Genomic DNA, 19,983 nt, shown 5'->3' with positions numbered 1-19,983 from the left:
GGGGGCCGAGCCACCGACGTCTCAGGGCATCCTTGGAAGAGGGATGACCTCGCCTGGGCTGGGGGCCATCGAAGCACCCCCAAGAAGCATCCCCAGGAGCCAGCAGTCTGGCAGCCAGCCTGCTTCCTGCAGGCAAACAGGTGCCTGCCTCCGGGACCGCTGCCCTGTGCCCGCAAGTCCTCGGCCTGGGGACTTCCAGCGCTCCGCTTGGCCAGGCGGTGGAAGGGGCACCTGGAGCCAGAGGGCTGCGTTTTAGCTCTGGTCCTGCCTTGGCGCAGCCGCGAGGCCTCTGCAGACGGGATGGCAGGTGGAGAGGCGGCCTTCTACAGCAGGACACTGGCCTTCCCGAGTCTCCATCATTATACCGGGGTTCAAGATACCCCCAAACTCCGCCTCACGCAGAAAACCTACAAGTGCTGGGCACCCGTGGCCCCGAAGGCATGTGTGTGCGTCGGGGGCGTTCTCAACACTCTCCTGCCTGCTTTCCACTCCGCCCCGCCACTTCCCTCCGCGGCCCCCCAGCGGCCGTCAGGGGTCCCTGCAGACCTCACTCCCCGCAGCGGCGGGGCTCGGGGCTCACCGCTTTCCGACCTTCGCGCGCGGCGAGTACACGGTCTCTCCCCGGCGGGCGTCCTAACCCCCCAGGGCCGCGTAGACGGCGACTCCGGGATTAATTCTCCCCAGCGCCGTCTGCAAAGTTTTGGTGAGTGAGTCGGCCCAGGGCTGAGAGGGCCGCCCAGAGCCGCGAGGGGCCAGACCGTTGGGAGGGAGGGGGTCCGGAAAGAGGAAGGACCACCCTCGCCGAGGAGATACCGACCCTCTCTCTCTCGGCCGGAGCCCGGCTGCCGCCTCGTCCTCGCCCCTCCCGCAACTTCTCGGGCCTCGGGCGCGCGCGGATCCGCCACCTGCGGGGTGGTCTCAGGCTCGCCCGGCGCGCGGGGACCCGCTCGGGCCGGCGCGCCCCCCGCCCCGCCCGTGGCTCGCCGCCCCGCCAGCCCCAGCCCCGGCTCCGGGCTTGGCGGCGGCCCTGCGCTCCCCGCCCGCGGGTCCCCGGAGGCTCGGCGGCCGCCGGAGCGGGAGGTGGAGCCGAGCCCGCGGCGCCGCGCAGGAGGAGCGACCGGCGCTGGGAGCCGCTGGCAGCGCCCCGCAGTGAGTCCCGGGCCCGGCGCGGGCGCCGCGGGGGCGTCCCGGCGCCCCCCGGCTCGCCATCCCCGGGGGGCTCGCGGAGGGCAGGGCTGCGCGCAGGGGGGTCGCGCCGCAGGGAGGGGAGGGAGGGGAGAGGGGCGAGGGCGGCTGCGATCGCGAGGCGCCGCGCCCGCAGGTGGGCGCGCGGGGTCGCCGGCGAGGCTTCCCGGGAGGGGTCGGGGCGCGGCAGCGCCGGGTCCCTTTGGCTTCACCAGCCTCCGGCGGCGGCATTTAGCTGTTTAATGACTTTCTCGAACACCCACTTTAAAAGTAGCCTCTGCACGTGTCCGCGTGACCGCTTTGCCGCTCCGCGCCGAGTCGTCTTCGCCGGGATGGAGAGGGCGCGGGGGGGCGCGCCTTGGCGGCTGGTGGCAGTCGGCCCTCTGGCCTGGGACCTGGGCTGGGGGCGATCGTGCGCGAGGGTCGCCGCGATCCGGGGTGCTGGGAGGAAGTGCCGTGTGCGGCCCGTGGAGGGCACTGGTCTGGGGTGGGGCGGAGGTCACTCGAGGGCACTGGTCTGGGGTGGGGCGGAGGGCGGGGGTGGGTGAGGAAGGCGCTACAAAGACTCCCAAAGTTGTTGTTTTCGCGGCGCTTCCTGCACCTGCACGGGCGTCGGGGACTTTGAAGTTATCTTTTCATCGATGAGCGAAGGGACGGGAGAGGAGGCGGCAGAACAGCGGCGTGCAAGCCGAGACGGCGAGCCCTGGGAAGCACCAATTCATGATGGAGGGGTATTTCGCAAACTCCACTTTTATTCTGATTTCAAAGCCTCGGAGTGGTTTTTACTTAATGTCATTGGAGAAGTCTAGATAATAAAGATAATTAGCTGTTCTTTCACGTCTTTTTTTTTTTTTTTACTAGAAATTGAAATTCAGTTGTGCCGGATTTCTTGTATTTTGTTCACATTTTCATTCCAGAAAGTCATAATTACCGTCGCGTTACTGGCCACAATGAACGTTATGAACAAGCCGTGCGCAGCGCCGTCATGTTGCTAATTGGAAGAAGAAAAGTCTTTCAAACTTGGATATAGAAGCATAAAGCGAGAACGTGAAGCTTTAGTTTTAGAAGCGGATTTGAACACGTGTGGTATTGTTCAGGGTCTAAGTCGTGTCCGACTCTCTTGAGATCCCGTGGACAGCAGCAGGCCAGCCTCCTTGTCCTTCAGTGTCTCCCGGAGTTCGCCCAAGTTCACGTCCATTGAATCGGTGCATAATAGGATGTGAGGTGGCCTGTTGTGCTTCCAGAGAAGGTCGGTTCCTGGAAAACCAGAGATGGGCCATAACGTTTGAAATATGTGATGGTTCTTTCCATCCTGTATGTGCTCTAAAGTGTATGGTATTGAAATGCTTTAATTCTGTTCATCTTTGTGTTCCAAACTGCAAACTGTATTAATGAACTTCAAAGCAAAATCTCCAGCTTTTGGATTCACCAGATAAAACTGAAGTGATGGGAACTTTGGCTTTGCCATCTCAGACTTCTGGTCTCCAAGCAGCCTGCCCTTTGTTAACTGTATGACCTTGGGTAAGCTCACAGCCTTGGTTTCCACTTTGTTAAAAGCCAGTAATATCCCTCACTTTATGAAGCTGTTAGGGAAAAGGAAATAACACTTAGGGACTTACCCCTGGCGTCAGGAGCACAGTAAATGCTCTGGAAAGGTTGTCTCTTGTCTTCCTTGACTTCTAGGAACCCCTAGGTCTGGCATGTTTCAGTGTAGTTGTTTTTCATTTAAACTTCCTTCTGCCTTGCCACCTTCCTTCCCATCCATTCATTCAAGTGCCCTTGATTGAAGAACCTCAGATGCCGCCCTGTCTGGGTGTTTGGAAACAGTGGGGGTGGGCGATACTGCAGGTTTTTCCTGTTAGGAGATTTCATCCTGAGGTCACAGGTTTTTCCTGTTAGGAGATTTCATCATGAGGTCACAGGTTTTTCCTGTTAGGAGATTTCATCCTGAGGTCACAGGTGGATGAGTTGTCCTTCCTAGTCTTCATGGCGCTCCAGCTCTGTCCCTGGTGCGATGGTGTCACGTTGGAAAGAAAGCACGGGAAAGTGCCCGGTGCTGGCTCTCGCTCTTAGCGTGTGTCTCCAGGCCAGCTTGGGCCTGGCAAGGTGGGGCTTCATAAATATTTGTGGATTTGAAGGACAGGATGTAATGAAGTTATTCTTCAAGTCACATTTTTTTTTTTTCCTAGTGAAAGCACCTCGGGATTCTAAATGATGGCTCGACTGTATATTCGGGCTAATAGAGGTTATTATGGAAGGCAGCTGAGGTAGACTTTATTACCTATCGATTTGCCCTGGTGGTGAAGCAGTCTTGGAAAAACTGCAAAGCCGAGTCAGAGCAGCGGCTCCACCACTAGGGGCCCCCTCTGCATAGTGTATCAGCCAGGCTGTTCTTTGCCATTATTCTGTCCTTTAATGCAGCGGTCCCCAACCTTTTTGACACCAGAGACTGATTCAGTGGGAAACAATTTTTCCACGGACTGAGGGGTGGGCAGGGGATGGTTTTGGAATGATTCAAGCGGATTACGTTTATTGTGCTCTTTATTTCTATTCTGATTACATCCGCTCCACCTCAGATCTTCAGGCACTGGATCCTGGAGTTGGGGACCCCTGCTGTAATGTATCAATAGCAAAGGAACTGAACTTCTTGGGTTCTCCACATGGAAAAGGACAACCTTGTGTGAGAAGCATTACTGAAGGCCTAAAAAGTCTGTGCAGGTGGTCTTAAATGTCAGATTCGGTACCCTTTTAGAATAAGTTTTAAGTTAAAGGTTTAAAGGAGATTTAAGAATTGGGATTTTTGCTTTGTATATCCTTATATTCCAATATATGATTTTAAAAACTGTCTAAAAATTCAAATCTATGCATTTGGCCTAGTATTTTCAGAGTTTAGGGAGAGTATGTTTTTGGTTGAGCTTATTTTTATATTTTAATGTGCTTAATACTGCTTTGTTTCCTCAGTTGGTACTTGGAGCACTAATAACTTGCTTCTCAAGGAATTTATTTGGCCAGCAGAAGCTGTAAGTGTCTTTTTTTAAAAGGTGGCCACATGAAATTTCACACATGAAAATATGTTTTATTATATTCTAGGAATGTAACATTGAAAAGCATTTTTCTTCTGGGAATTTTTGACAAGCCCTCTTATTTCCTGAATGAAGCTACTCAGGCTTGACACTATTGGACGATTTGAAGGTGTGTTGGTGTTTTTATTTGTCAGATGGAATTTGCTATTTGGTAGAAAAAAACACTGACAAGGTATGTAAGCAAACATGATGACCGAAAATATTGACATATTGTTTGTGAGAGAAAAAGCAAATATTGTGCTTTCAACTTTTTAGTAAAATTACAATTACAGTGACAAACTAAACACCAGTAATGGGTGAAGTAAAACTAACAACAGTTACAGGAGAGTTCAGTGCATTGCAGGCCCCAAATCTTATCGAGGGGTTTCTTCTCAGTTCAGAAGAGTCAGCAGACTTCTGATTCTGATTTTCACATGATGGAACTTTTTTATTTTTCAGTTTTTTTACTGGACGTGTTAATTTCTGCTCTGTAGCAGGGCGAGTGGGATATATATTCTTTTTATATTGTTTTCCATTATGGTTTATCATAGGCTACTGACTATAGTTCCCCTGCTATCCAGTAGGACCTTATCGTCTGCATAAAAGCCTAGATCTGCTGACCCCAGCCTCCCACTCCACCCTCCCCCAGCCCCCACCCCCTTGGCAACCACCAAGGCTGTTCTCTACGTCCGTGAGTCTGCTTCTGTTTCTTAGACATACGTTCATTTGTGTCCTATTTTAGATTCCACTTATAAGTGATATTATATGGTATTTGTCTTTCTGACTTATTTCACTTGGTGTGATAATCTCTTGGTCCATCTTTGTTGCTGCATATGGCATTATTTCCTTCTTTTTTATGGCGGAGTAGTATTCCGATGTGTATATATATGTACCACATCTTCTTTATCCATTCATCTGTCGATGGACACTTAGGTCGCTTCTGTGTCTTGGCTATCGGGAATAGTGTTGCTATGAACAGAAGGGTGCATGTATCTTTTTGAATTGCAGTGTGTCTGGATACATGTCACGTGGCAACCCTTTAAAACCAGGCAGTCTGGTCTTTGCTGCCTTTCTGTCAAAGTCTAGATCATTACTAAGAACTGGGGAAGAGGAATAACTGCTTCGTGAAGGTCGTAGATCATTCTTATTATCCCTTCCCCACGAGTAAGCTAACGTCTGGGGGTTGTGTTTAGGATTCTGAGCACGTCACAGAGTCACACAGATCCTGTTTGCACAACAGCTCTTCTCTAGAGCTGGGCAAGTGCTGCGGTGGCCCTCAGACATCCAGCAGTGAGGGTTCCCCATATTCACGCCCCCCCCTTCCCCCAAGAAGGCCTCTGAGGCTCAGCCACAGCGATGTGTGTGTAGAGCCGTGTGCAGAGCGTTTGCGTTTGGTCTGGAGCCCCGGAGTTGACCAAGATGGGTCAGCTCCTCCCACTCCTCCCCGGGGTGGGAGGAGCCGCCTGTTTACACCTGGGAGTCTTTTTTTAGGAAGTTGCGCCTGGGTGGTGCTGGGTGCACGGAAACAGCACCGCTAGAGTTGGCAAAGGAAAGTTTGTTTGGATCTTGTGACGTAGTGGCACTTTGCTTTGCTGCACAGATCATTTTAGTCGCTGTTTTCAGATAGTGGGAAACATAACGTCTGGTTATCCCGGGGTCGTGTCTGATCCTTTGTTTCCTTTCCGCACCCAGGGATATTTGAGTTGATGGAGGAAGAGGGAAGCGGGAAACAGGGAGGAGGGAGATGGGAGCTGTCTGTTTACACTGGACACCGAGGCACGTGGGCACACGCCGTTCAACTTGATATTAGCGGCCATTCAAAAGAACCCGCCCGCCAGTGCAGGAGATGCAAGAGATGCAGGTTCAATCCCTGGGTCGGGAAGATCCCCTGGAGGACGAAATGGCAACTCACTCCAGTATTCTTGCCTGGGAAATCCCATGGACAGAGGAATCTGGTGGGCTGCAAAGAGTCGGACATACCTGAGGGACTGAGCAGAGCACAACACCCTGGTGCTTGGGGGAAATCCGCATCTACTCCGTTAATGAACTTACTAAGGTGACGGCCTTTGACCTAGGTGCTGGGTACTCGCAAAGGTGACCTTCTGCTTCTGTCTCCCGCCCTTTAGAAACTTGCTTCAGTTGTGTGTCCACTGACATCTGTGAACAGGCTGCTGCCATTCCAGAAGATGCCCTATGAGCTGGAGCATCTGTGCCAGGTTGCACAGTGTGGGAAACAGAGTGTGACCTCGGCCTGCTCCCCTCCTGCGGGGCACTCTTTTGGGGGCACAGGCTGCACAACTGAGTGAGAGGCTTACACCTTTCAAGCAGTTAGAACAGTGCCGGCACCTGGTTGATGAGAGATGTACCATCGCTAATGCTGGTGGTTGCTATTATTTATTCCTGATAGCATTGCTTTCAGGGTAGAGCATGCGGGTAGGCACAGCATCTGGAACAGAGGATTCAGGTGAGCTTAGTGCTTTTAATAATGTGTGCAGAAGCAAGTGATTCATTCATTTCCGATTTCTTGCTGCATTTCCATTATAGTTCTTCTCTTCATATGACAAAAATGTCTCACACAGAGCCCTTAACCATGTGGCAGCCTTCTCCTAAATGTGGGCCAGGAGTTACTCATTTTGCCAGCACAGCAACCTTCGAAAGACACACTCTTATTATCTGCATTTTGCAGATGAGAGAACCAGGATGTAGAGAGGCGAGTTACCTGCCCAAGGGCAGCTCAGGTGGCGGCCTGGGCCGTGGGTCCATGTCTCCCACTCTGTGCTCTTTTCCAGCATCAGTACTCCTTGAATTGGTAGCTCAGAAAACGTCTTCGTGTCCTGAGGGTTAGCAAAATGTGAAAACATTGATTTTCCTTAGATTCTTGTGTTTGTATCCTTTTCTAGACCCGATGGAGCAAGATGATAAATAAACTGTTAGCAGCAGGTCTGCTTCAGCGCTTTTTATTTGTGGATCCTTTTATGTGGCTTTTCCTAGTAGCTTGAAACACAACGCAGCGCGGCACAACTTGGTTCTGCACAACATTCAGCGTCTTAACAAGGCGCTTCGTAGGCATGGTGTGAGCGGGATGTAGGGATAAAATCCAGCGTGTGGGTGGCAGAGTATTCAGGTGTGAAGGCTGCAGTCAACCACTCATGCATTCACTTAACAGAAACTTCTCACCTCTTTTCTGAAGGTGCTCTGCCAGACACCAAAGAGACGGCAAAGGTGTGGAAGGCTGCAGGGCAGAGGAAAGCGCCAGGCCTTTCGGTGGGGGGGCGCTGCTGGGGTTGGATCTCAGCTGTGTTGCTCACTGACCAGGGGTCTGGGTCCCATCGGTGGACATGTCTGAAGCTTAGTTTCTTGTATGTGTGTATGTACATAATGGAGAATATGTATGTATGTATGAATGTATGTACGTAACGGGGAATGTATGTATGTGTGTATGTACATAATGGGGGATGTATGTCTGTATGCATGTATGTACACAATGGGGAATGTATGTATGTACATAATGGGAAATGTATGTATGTATGTACATAATGGGGAAGGTATATATGCATGCATGTATGTACATAATGAAGAATGGATGGATGGATGGATGGATGGATACAATGGACAATGTATGTATGCATGCATGTACACAATGGGGAATGTATGTATGTACACAATGGAGAATGTATGTATGTATGTACATAACGGAATGTACATATGTACGTATGTACGTGATGGGGAAGGTATGTATGCATGTACATAATGGGGAATGTGTATATGTATGTATGTACATGATGGGGAATGTATGTATGTGTGTATGTACATGATGGGGAATGTATGTGTGTATGTGTGTACGTGATGAGGAACCTATGTGTGTAAGTGTGTATATATCATAATGGGGAATGATAGTACTCTGTTGGCTGTTGCAGAAATTAAATGAGATGCATGGGGAAGGCATGAGACCCCTAGAAGTGGGTAGTCCTGACCCACAGTGGTGCCTGCCTCTTTGCCTTTCCCACCTGTCTCTTCTCCTCCCATCCCCCCATTATGGGGGGTGGTAGAGATAAAGATGCTTAGCATCCCAGATAGAATGACTCAGAATCTTCCTTCTGGCTCTCCTTGTGGGGCTGGGACAGACCGGACACCTAGTGACCTGTGAGCTGGTCCCGTGTAGGGCTTCTGCCATGTGGGGTTGCTACCCAGGAGCCCTGAGGAGGATGAATTCCAGGGATCCAGGGCGGCTTGGAGCCCAGGATAGGCGACTAGGGGTCCAGGGATGAGGATGAGGGTCTTTTGGAGGAGCAGCCAAGAACTGGGGTCTCAGGAAAATTGGAACAAGCCACATCTGAATTTGAGAGTGGCTCAGTGGAAGGGGTCTGGGATCTGGGTGAAGGGGAGGCAGAAACGTGAGCAGCTTGTTTTCAGGGTCACGAGGGTGGTCAGGCGGCTCAGATGTGCGGGCCGGCGGCTGTGCAGAGGCGCGAGGAGTGGCCTGCAGCCCCCCCAGACTGCCCCCCCTGTGCTGCAGGGCCGGCTACAGACTCCCAGCTCCCTGGCCTCCCTCTGCAGGGTTTTTCCAGGAGCACCGCAGCCTCTCCCAGCAAACAGCCAAGTCAGAATGATTAGTTGTTGCCAGTTTCCACTCCAGGCCTTCAAGGGCTCACTGGTATAACAAGAGAATAAGCCTTTGCTTATTCCAGTTGGGGATTCGGTTAAACACACCCAGATCTGTTCCTGGTGAGGCAGGGTGCCAGGCTCAAGGGGCGCCGGTCAGGGTCCTCCTGGTGTTTCTGTAGCGTGGGCTGTGTTGTCAGGTTGGGGGTGTTTTCGGGGAGATGTTCCCAGTGGTTTTATGATAATGGGCCGCCTTGTTTGGTGTCCCGGGGTAGATGCCATGTGTGGTAAGGATGGAATGCAGGCTTCACAAAATCATTACAGTCTGGGAACAGCACCTCAGCCAGGGAGCAGGAGCCCTGACTCATTTGTCCTGCATTGGCACATGGTCATAAACCAGCGCTTCTGTGGATAAGCAAACAGAACCTGCCCAGGTGCAAGAGAAGCTTGATTCAGGGTTTAAAAAAAAATTCAAAGAAGGTTTAAAAAGGTACTGAGTCAGGGAACCGTTTGTTTAAAGCAAGCTACTGTAGTTTTCAAAAGCCCATTTAATAGAATTAATAGCGTGTATTGAAACAAACAAGCAGACTTTAAAAAAGCTACAGAAGGTTAGCTTTGTGGGGAGCAGAGGAATCCTGCTCATGAAATCCAGATTGGTTCCCGAGGTTCTTGGAGAGCTGAGTGGAATGGATGTTTCCTGATCGCTGTAGTAAGTGAGACCCAAGAGATGTGGGTTCAGTCCCTGGGTCGGGAAGATCCCCTGGAGAGGGAAATGGCAACCCACTCCAGTATCCCTGCCTGGAGAGTCCCATGGACAGAGGAGGTTGGCGGGCTACAGTCCATGGGGTCACAGGGAGTCAGACGTGACTGAGTGAGTGTGCACGCACACACACACACACACGCACACACACACACACACACACTGGTAAGTGACAATGTCTGGGAGAAAGTAGGCTGAGCGATGAGGCAGCACCTTGGGGGTGGACCTGGGCCTTGGAGCCCATTCATCCAGGTTCATACTCCACCCTTTCTTAACTGTGCTCCTGGGCAAGTCACTGCATTTCTCTAGGTCTCAGTTTTCTCATCTGTAAAATGAAGATAATATTGGCCAGCTGGCAGATGGATTTAGACAATGTTGGTAGACTACTTGGCACGTGGTGGAGATGTGGTGGTGTCAGCTGCTGTGAGTACAGAGCTGCTCGGGGAGGAAGGCGGGAGGGAAGACAGGGGCCAGGAGCTCCTGTGTCCACCCGGGGCCTGTTGCACTCTTGTCTAAAGTTCTAGAGGATTCTACCCCAGGGTGTCCTGATTCTCCACTGTGTACATGTCCCGATGGTAGGGTGTCTGGGGGTAGACTCTGACCCCGTGAAACTGCCCTCGATGTCTCCATGTAGGTCACGGTCTTAGGCCAAGAGGGGCAAGACCATGACTGGGTCTTGTTGTTAAAGAAGGAACGCCTAGGGACTTCCCTAGGGGTCCAGTGGTTAAGAATCCGCCTTGCAATGCAGGGGACGCCGGTTTGATCAAGGTTGGGTAACTAAGATCCCATGTGCCAAGGGACAGCTAAGCCCATGCGCCACAATTACCCGAGCCCTTGCAACACACCTGGAGTCCATGCCCTGCAGTGAAAGATCCCACGTGAAGCAACTAAGACCCAATGCAGCCAAGTAAGTAAATATTTAAAAAATGGAAAGAATGGCTAGTGTCTCTTGGCTATTTCAACGAGCTGCCCAAAGGATAGTAGCAGGCCCTATCTTGTTTCCTATCTACTCTACATACGGATGGGTAGAAAATAAATACTTTTCAGACATCATAGACATAAATCACTCAAAATACCCAGGGTATCTTTGGCTGTCTTCTGTGTGTAAAAGTGAGATTTATTTACAGATGTGTGTGGCTACATAAGGGGCTTCCCAGGCGGCTCAGTGGTAAAGAATCCACCTGCCAATACAAGAGACTCAGGAGACATGGGTTCAATCCCTAGCTCGGGAAGATCCCCTGGAGGAAGAAATGGCAGCCCACTGCAGTATTTTTGCCTGGGAAATCTCATGGACAGAGGAGCCTGGTGGGCTACAGTCCATGGGGTCACAAAGAGTTGCACACAACTGAGCAACTGAGCACACGTGTGTGCCTATGTGATGAGAAGCCAGCAGAGGAGAAGTGTTTGGGGGGGTATTTCTTTGGATGTACCTGTGACATGCAAACTCTTGCATCTGAAGCGTGTTCTTTGGTTGGGAGAGTCCTTCCTTGATGCTGGGAAGGACTGAAGGTGGGAGGAGAAGGGGATGACAGATGGTTGGATGGCATCACTGACTCAATGGACATGAATTTGGGCAAACTTCTGGAGTTGGTGATGGACAGGGAAGCCTGGCGTGCTGCAGTCCACGGGGTCGCAAAGAGTCGGACACGACTGAGCAACTGAACTGAACTGAATTTTATGTCTTTTCACTGAACTTGTGGCCCATAGGTTTCTGGGCCAGAATGATGACAGAGAGCTCAATTTACAGAGTTTTTCTTTGTTTTGTTTCTCTCCTCCTCATGGCATGCGAAGTCACTTCAATCGTGTCCGACTCACTGCGACCCCATGGACTGTAGCCTGCCAGGCTCCTCTGTCCGTGGGATTCTGCAGGTGAGAATACTGGAGTGGGTTGCTATCCCCTCCTCCAGGAGATCTTCCAGAACCAGGGTTCTAGCCCAGGTCTCTTAGGTCTCCTGCATTGGGAGGCGTGTTTTTTACCACGAGCGCCACCGGGGAAGCCCTGTGTACACAGCTTGCTTCAGAAGGACTCTAGATTGACAGAGAGAGGATTCCCCAGGTGACTGACTCTGTGACCATGAGCAGGTTCTTAATCCCTGAAGTAGGAATTTGATCATTGAGACTCAGGGGCCATTTGAATCAAAGCAGTGACGTGGGTGGACTGTGAACGGCTCCATCAGTCAGATTCGAGGCTGAAGCCAGAACCCAGGCTTACAACTAGCTCCTCCCTTGGATCATGTGAGCCGATCCCACATCTTGGGCCTTGGGTTGTCTCAAAAACGAGTTTTCTTTGTATAGAGGGTATTATTTGCTGATGTAAAAAAAAAATCCTGAGTGTGTTTTTCTATGACTATCCTTGGGTATACAGGAGAATTTATCCAGCTTCCCTGGAATCACCTTTTTCTCTTCCTCCAACAGTGAGTCTGGACCATTGCCTGGGCTGTCATTAGCCTCCTCAGGGCCTTTATGCCGAGCATGAGTCGCATGTTCTGATAGAAATGCTGGGGAGGCGGGAGGAGATGCAGGATCTAGACGCGTCTGCTCGCCTGAAAGCACAGGGAAGTGATGGTTGGGTCTGTGGGGAGGGTGCTGCCTGGGGTGGAGGTGTGTGGGAGGCACCAGCTTTTAGAAACTCTCTTCCCTGGTCTCTGTAAGTGATTTCGTGACCGTTTCGTTATTTGCGAGGGGGGCAAATGTAATGCCAATGTGAGGTGGACAGGCATAATTGCAACTCTTAAATCACTTAGGAATGAGAGTCAGAGAATAAATGGAGAGGCTTTGACTAAAGCTAGCCATCCACTATGAGAATAATGCCTGGCACCAGTCTGTCTACATGAACTAAAAATCTTTGAAATGGCAAAACCGTGCATCTGAAGGGAGCACTTGGATTCTGGAGGATTTGTCGACTTCATTTAACGGTCTTATCAGTGACTTTTTGGAGTTGGAAGTTATTTTGGGGGGGACCACCGCTTAGCAAGCATACATCAAGAGAAATGTTATCTCTCAGATCAGTTAGACCAACAGTATTTTGCAGAAATAAGAGCACATTTGAGATCATTTGGACTATCTCCTGGTTTTCAGAACAGAAAGAAGCCCAGCGAGGGCTTGTCTAAGATGACCCAGGTGCTAAATGGAATGACACTGTCGAGAATGGAGCCCAGGTTGCGTGTCTCCATCTTGCTGGTCGCTATGGGCCGGCCATGCAGTCTCCTTGGGCACCAGGCCGGCTGGCAGGTAGTTTTAGGTGCCCTGACAGTGATGACACCTGTACAACTCTCAGGTTTTCCTGAATTTGGTTAGGGAGCTCCTTTTGAGTGCCTGGCACTGTTCTCGGTGCTAGAGATATACGTAGGTAAGAAGACAAGGGTTTCTGACCTCAAGGAGCCCACAGTCGCGTGAAATACGAAGATGGGATATACTGTCAAGCCGCGGCTGAGTGACACGTGGAACGTCATCCCTGGGATGGTGAGCTCTCAGTGCCTGCTTCAAGATCAACAGGACTCGTTTTTATTTCCTGTTGATTTTACAGCATCAGAAGTGGGAATGATGGCCATACACTTCATGAATCGAATTGACTGAACGATTCCAGCTTCATCCGGAGCCATTCTGTACACATCCAGCGAGAGGTTTAAAATTTGAAACCCTCTGTCCTCTGCACTTGAAACGCATGGTCTTTCTGGAAACACTTGGTAAGAATAGTTCTGGATGAGTTTGTTTATGGACACAAATCAAAAATTGGATTGTTTATGCCAAAGAGGAATAAAATGCAAATATGGGTGTCACTGAAGCTACATCAGGTTGAATAATAGTTTTTAAATTAAATTGAGGCCCATTTTTTCCCCACCGTGAGTGCAGAAGCAGCAGAAGCTTAGGAAGAAATCTACTTAGGTACTCTGTAGTATCCGAAGCACTTTATTTGTGGAAATTTTTGAAACTTCTATGAAAATACAGGAAGAACCAAGATTCAGGTAGACCAGATGCCGTGGCAGGACAGGTGATGTGGCAGGGAGACCCAGCATTTTCATGAAAGCCTGTTTGGCACTGTAGCTCCTGCGTCCAGGCGAGGCACCCCCGTGGCACCAGGCCTGATGCAGCAGCGGCCTTGTGTACTTTTTGGATAAGACTGCAGGCCCTTGGAGCATGGGGACTGCAGTTCATGCAGTTGTTGTTTGATGCCCTGCGAGCAGTGTGGCTCAGTGTGTAGACAACGGAAGGAAGGTTCTCTGCAAACACACATGAAATGAACAGAGACATCAACTTGAAATCCACAGGGCTGGGAAGAAACTGTGTTCACAAACAGGACAAGTTACCTTCCAGGATCCTTGCATGTGCGTGTAAAGCTGACCTTGGAGAAACCAAACAGATGACCCGCCCTTCAAAATCCTTTTTAGTATCACATGCTGTTTTTAAGCGTGCTGTCTCTAACTCTGTTCCCACATACTGTTTGCTATCTTGGTGTTTTCTTGCAAGCTACCTGTAAACCAATTATGCATTCATAATCTTGCGGCAGGCTGGCTGGATTTAATAGAGTCAGGAAGGCTTCCAGCACATTAAGTGTTCTTGAAGGTAATAAAAAGGAGGACTAATTATCTCGCTGAAGTGATTATAAGAGAGACGTTGGAGATCTTGACTCATGGGGATTTTGACAGCAGTCAGAGTGGTTAAGACGCTTTGAGAAATGGCAGAGCTGACTTGTTTCAACCAAGTGATTTCCTCACATCTATGATGTGGGTGTATCTGTAGTCCACTGAGCAAGCGGGCAGGCTGAAAAATGCATGGTATGGCCGGGGTGCAGCGGTGATTGGAAAGTGTGTGCCTGGTGCCCCTGTGAGAGACTATGAAGTTTTGCCTTGAATGATGGTACCTCTCCTGCAGCCATCTGTCTTGCTCTTTAATAAGCAGTATTCCTTATCAAGCCTGATTTGTGTACATTGATTACACCATTACACTCGTTAAATATTAAAGTGTTTTCCCCCTTGTGTGAAGTCTAATTAGGCAAAGTGCTCAGCACAAGCCTGGCATTATCATTCAGAGTAATAGCCTGGTCATTACATGTGACATACCTCAGCTTCCTGGATCGTTTGTCTTTTCTTTTTCCCTCCTATCAGAGTGCCCGTGTACCACATATAATGCAGCAAAGTCTGATGGAGGGTTCAGCACCATCAGGCCATTAAGAAAGGTCCTGCTACAAAGATTATGAGATCTTTTAAAAATGAATGGAGTGATGTATTGTCTATAGTCGGCATTGTTTCATGAATTGGGCTTCTGGACAGATATTTCTGATGAAACTAATTTTTACTGAATTGATGAATTGTAAAATAGCTTTAAAGGCTAAAAATAAAAGCGACAGTGTTGTTTGGAAGAGAAAACCCGTCAGTATTATAGTTGCACTTTATACATGCTGCAGACAAAAAGAATAATTTTAGGTGTCAATCAGTGTCTCCTGATAGTCCAATGGGGGTGGTTCACTACTTACTTTTAAAAGCGTATTTATTTATTTGGCTGTACTGGGTCTTGGTTGCAGCTTGTGAACTCTTTATTTGTGGCATGTGGAATCTAGTACCCTGACCAGGGGTGGAACCCAGGCCCCCCTCCATTGAAATTGTGGAGTCTTTAGCCACTGGAAGTCCCCATTACTTACTTTTTCAGCTTATTTCTTCTGTGCAGTCTTTTTTCAGAAGTTAATTTGCGTTGTGGATTTCATAGCCAAACACTTTGTCCGTATGAGGCCAAAGGTAAGATTATGGATCAGGCTAGTGTCTCTAAGTTATCCACATCATTTTGAGACGATCCCTGTAATGAACGTTGTCTTTTTTGGAAGGGTTACAGTACTTCTTCAGTATTTACCTTTCTAAAAAAACCCACAGTCTGTTGTGAGCATGTGCACACACAGGCACACACATGTGCAAAGTGTACTCTGGGGTTGATGGGTGTGAACCAGCAATAGGCCCGGTTTACTGCTTACTCTTCTCAGGGAGAAAAGCTTTTAAGGCCCGTTTTCACGTGATGTGTGCTTACCAGGCTAATAGGTTTTTCCCTCTCTTGGTCCCAGCAGCTCGTGTAGGAGCTTTGAAAGCACCTTTTCCCCTTCACAACTGCAAATAGCACTCGTCCTGCCTGCCCTTTATGCATTCTGGAAAGAAAGCAGCCTGTATCGCCTTGAAGTGAGAGTTATTTTGAGTTGTTTTTGAATGCGGTCAACTCAAAATGAAATTTAGCTCCAAGTTAAAATATGGATATAAAGAGCAAAGAATGGAAGGGAACTCACAGGTTGTCTGGTCTAACTTTTCTGCTTCCTGTGTGGGGACGCCGGTGCAGAGAGGTCGGCCCTCCTCAAGGTCACGGGGTGTTAGCAGGGGTCCTGCATCCCTGCATTTGTCTCCAGGCCTGATGACAAGTCTCCCAAGGTGACCCTCCGGCCAGAGTCCATCTCCTTGCCCTTCACAGGAGTGGTTATATCTGAGCTTTGGGTTAGAAAGGTCTTGAAGGAAAGCTTGCTGCCTTTTAACCAGCTCAAGGCAGAACCCATCTGGGGTCACAGAAGAACTTATATTTTGTATCTGCTAATTGCCATCTTCCTAGAAATGGAGAACTGGAGGCCAGTGTCTCCCTCTGAGCGGTTCTGAGTTCAGTGGCGGGTGGGTAGGAACACAGCTGTCTGCTCTGCTGGGATGATGGTCCAAGAGAAGGTGGCTTGCTGCTCGGCCAACCCGGGGCTCATCTGGGGAGTCAAGTTCTCTGTTCTGGAGGCCCAGGGTTTGGTCTTTGTCAGCCTGCGGTGGCGTCATCAGGCCTGAGTAAGTCATTTTACCAACATGCGAAGGCACGGAGGTTCGATAACCTTGACGACTAACTGTCTTGGTGGTTGGTAAGAGGCCTGGTGGTTAAGCACGTGGGGTCTGAAGCCTAACGTACTTGAGTTCGACTAGCTTCCAGGTATGGGGTTTAAGCAAGTTACCTTAGCCCCTGAGCCTCCGGTGTTCGGTCTGTAAGCTGGGAGTCATAGCAAACATTTCTATTGTGCTCGCTCTGTGACGTCTGCCGTCTCAGTGGCTCAGGACCATTAACTCATGGGGTCTCCACAGCAACCCCAGGAGGTGGGTACTACCGTTATCCCCACTTTACAGGTGAGGAGACTGAGGCCCAAAGAGGTTCTGTGAATCGCTCACGATGCCAGCTTTTAAGGGGTGAAGCGAGTAGGATTTGGATCTTGGAGTGGGTTGCTCTGAGCTCCCTCCTCTGCTGCCTCTCAGTCAGATTAACTTGACTGTGAGGATCAGGTGAGATAAGCTGCCCTCGTTGATGGTTAGAGAGCTGGCGTCACCTTAGCAATAGTAACAGGACAATCTCTGTGATCAGTACCTTCTTTGCCCTTCAAGGAGCTCCCAGAAACCAGATCATAATCAGAAAGTCGCTTTGGCAATTACAAAAGTCATGCAGAGAGAGCTCAGGAGTCTTGACCGAATGTTCCTCAGTGTGGACGGTGTTGGGGACAGCCAGAGCAGGGGGGCTGAGCAGATGGCCCAGACTCCTTTCCAGCTTGCGGGGCCTGGAGACTTTCTCCCCTCGGGTGGCTCCGGGGTCGCAGACAGCAGCTGTGACCTGTTTGCTCTCGTCTGTCACTGCCACAGCACTGACCTCCACCACTGAGGTCAGCGGTGACACGCACGCCTCCGAGGCCACCAATGGAAGGGTCATACTGTGACCGGCTTGCTCCACTTTGTATCATGGTCACAGCCTTGTTACCAATTGCAGGCTCACGTCCAGACCGTTTGCTGTGGAGTTTACATGTTACGCTGTGCCTGCCGCTGCCTTTTAAATTCATTCAGTTCAGTTCAGTTCAGTCACTCAGTTGTGTCCGACTCTTTGCGACCCCATGAATCGCCTGCCAGGCCTCCCTGTCCATCACCATCTCCCAGAGTTCACTCAGACTCACGTCCATTGAGTCAGTGATGCCATCCAGCCATCTCATCCTCTGTCGTCCCCTTCTCCTCCTGTCCCAATCCCTCCCAGCATCAGGGTCTTTTCCAATGAGTCAACTCTTCGCATGAGGTGGCCAGAGTACTGGAGTTTCAGCTTTAGCATCATTCCTTCCAAAGAACACCCAGGACTGATCTCCTTTAGAATGGACTGGTTGGATCTCCTTGCAGTCCAAGGGACTCTCAAGAGTCTTCTCCAACACCACAGTTCAAAAGCATCAATTCTTCAGTGCTCAGCCTTCTTCACAGTCCAACTCTCACATCCATACATAACCACTGGAAAAACCATAGCCTTGACTAGTCTTCATTCATTAGTCGATAAATACATGCACATTTAAACATGCGTGTCCCTTTTAGCTTGTAATAACAAAGTGAATGGCTGTCCAGGGAGCATCTAGCACTTTCCCTCTGAAGCCCCCACGTGTGCTTCTGGGTCAGATTCCCTGCCTTCCTCCCGACCCACCCCCACCCAGGGCTAACTTTGCTTCCAAATACTGTGTTAATCGTCTCTTTGCTTTATTAGAGTTTACCACCAACGTGCATCCCCACACGGGTTATTGTTTTCTTTAGATTTATTTTTAATTGGAGGATAATTGCTTTACCATGTTGTGTTGGTTTCTGCCATCCATCAACATGAATCAGCCAAAGGTATACATGTGTCCCGCCCTCTTGGACCTCCCTCCCACCTCCCACCCCATCCCACCCCATCAGGTGGTCACACAGCACCAGGCTGAGCTCCCTGTGCTATACAGCAGTTTCCCCTTGGTTATCTATTTACATGGGACCATGTATGTATTTCATCGCTACTCTCTCCATCTGTCCCACCTTTCCTTCCCCTGCTGTGTCCACATAAGATTCATTGTTTCTGCAACAGGCTGTTGAGTTGGAAAACTTGACTAAAGCCCCCAGATGTATCAAATAGCAGTGACAAAAATAAGTTGTGAGAAAGACTAAAATGGGCATTTCAGAGGCAGTGTCTGAACACGAGGTTCACAGCTCTTGAAAATCCTCCTTACTCTGAGGGTATAAAAAGCATCGCTCTATTTGTGGAGAATCCTCTGCTGTGAGTCTGCACCAGCCCCTACTCTGGGAGGAAGTGGGGTTGCGGGTGCTGCCCTGTGTCCCCTCAGCTGGGCGCCTGGGGGGCCGGCTCTGAATCTGGTGAGATGTTTTGGGGGCATGGCGAGTGAGAGCAGCTGGGACAGGGCCCCCCAACTGCCACATGTGTTGGGGTGATTGTGAGTGCTTCGCCTCGACCTGGTGTGGCCCCTGCAGGCAGGGGGACCAGCCTGGACCTTGACCCCCACTCAGGGGCACAGTCGGAGGAGAGCTTGTGGAGTGAGTCTCAGGGGCGGGGGACCAGCCTGGACCTTGACCCCCACTCAGGGGCACAGTCGGAGGAGAGCTTGTGGAGTGAGTCTCAGGGGCGGGGGACCAGCCTGGACCTTGACCCCCACTCAGGGGCACAGTCCGAGGAGAGCTTGTGGAGTGAGTCTCAGGGGCTGGGTCCATCACCCATGGCACAGGATTTGAGGGGAGCCCCTGGCGTCCCTACAGAAGTGCCCACGCGAGTCAGAGAGTCAGGTCTAGGCATCTGCTGGTCCAGAGGGTGCGAAGCCTTCTGTCCCAGTGAGGAGTGAGTTTGCCAGCATGTGAGTGAAAGAACGCTGGTGACACTCAGTAGAAGTTAGCTTCCCAGTGAGGAGTGAGTTTGCCGGCATGTAAGTGAAAGAACGCTGGTGACACTCAGTAGAAGTTAGCTTCTCTCTTATGTACAGTCGGTAGGAAAGTGGGCAGTTTAGGGGCTCCACAGAGCTGCTACGGTCACACCTCCTAGTTCGCCGCCCCACGGCCCAGGCTCATGACTGTGGTCCTCGTGCTCAGGGTCAGAGGGGCTGCTGCAGCTCCAGCCATCACATTATAGTTCAGGCAGACAGAGGCAGGGTCTGCTCCCTCCCTTTTAAGGATACTTTCAAGATGCACACCCAACATTTTCTGCTTCTGTGTCACTAGTCAGAGCCGAGTCACGGGGTCCTGCCCAGCTCTAAGAGATCTTTCGAAATATAAGCTTGTTGCTGGGTCACTATGGGCCCAGCTTAAAATTGGGATTCTTTTTGTCAAGAGGAAGGGACTAGTGGATATTGGGAGACACCCGGAAGTCTGTGCCACTTCATTTTCATGGTATTAGCAGCCAGGTGGCAGTTCCAACCCTGGAGGGGAGGTAACCACAGCCAGGAAGAGGTGGGGAGAGAGGGGGAAGGCAGAAGCTGATGCTTCTTACTTTTTTGGCCTTACTTAAGGATGGATAATGTACTGACTTGACATTTTATTTTCTGAATCATCATTGTATTTTTGACTGAAAGTAACTTTAGGAGTTTCTGTTACCAACAAGTAGCCA

General features: G+C 50.3%; 1 protein-coding gene across 1 annotated transcript in view; it reads left to right on the top strand.

The window, feature by feature from the left end:
* The first annotated feature begins 508 nt into the window (after positions 1–508).
* CSGALNACT1 (chondroitin sulfate N-acetylgalactosaminyltransferase 1) overlaps positions 509–19,983 on the top strand; it is a 338,903-nt gene continuing 319,428 nt past the window's right edge. Inside the window, 1 exon segment of the mRNA XM_070364305.1 lies at positions 509–703. The gene's annotated coding sequence lies outside the window, so the exon portion shown is untranslated.

The sequence above is a fragment of the Bos mutus genome, chromosome 27 (assembly GCF_027580195.1).
Source record: "Bos mutus isolate GX-2022 chromosome 27, NWIPB_WYAK_1.1, whole genome shotgun sequence".
In the NCBI taxonomy this organism is placed as follows: Eukaryota; Metazoa; Chordata; class Mammalia; order Artiodactyla; family Bovidae; genus Bos; species Bos mutus.
Note: the sequence above shows the minus strand (reverse complement) of the source record. Positions and strands in the feature narration are given on the sequence as shown.